The sequence below is a fragment of the Sinocyclocheilus grahami genome, unplaced genomic scaffold, assembly GCF_001515645.1.
Source record: "Sinocyclocheilus grahami isolate Dianchi unplaced genomic scaffold, SAMN03320097.WGS_v1.1 scaffold1075.1, whole genome shotgun sequence".
Lineage (NCBI taxonomy): Eukaryota > Metazoa > Chordata > Actinopteri > Cypriniformes > Cyprinidae > Sinocyclocheilus > Sinocyclocheilus grahami.
Window position 1 is genome coordinate 378,785 of NW_015506254.1, and position 278 is coordinate 379,062.

Genomic DNA, 278 nt, shown 5'->3' on the forward strand with positions numbered 1-278 from the left:
TATTCTAAAACTATAAAACTTAGCAGAGCCTGTCTGACACTGATGTACTCTGCAGAGGTGAACTGTGGCAAGGGGGTCCTTTAGAGTGACAGCTGCCCCTGATATTCCCTGATTTTATTACATCTTATTGAATGTCTGACGGTGTGACGGTGTTGTGGGGACGCAACTTTAAAATCTTATTAAACATGCACGTGTCATTAAAAACAGCCTTGTTTGATAGGAGATTAGGAGATATGTTGCTTTTGATAAAACAAGCTCTTTTTCATCATTAAAAAAAA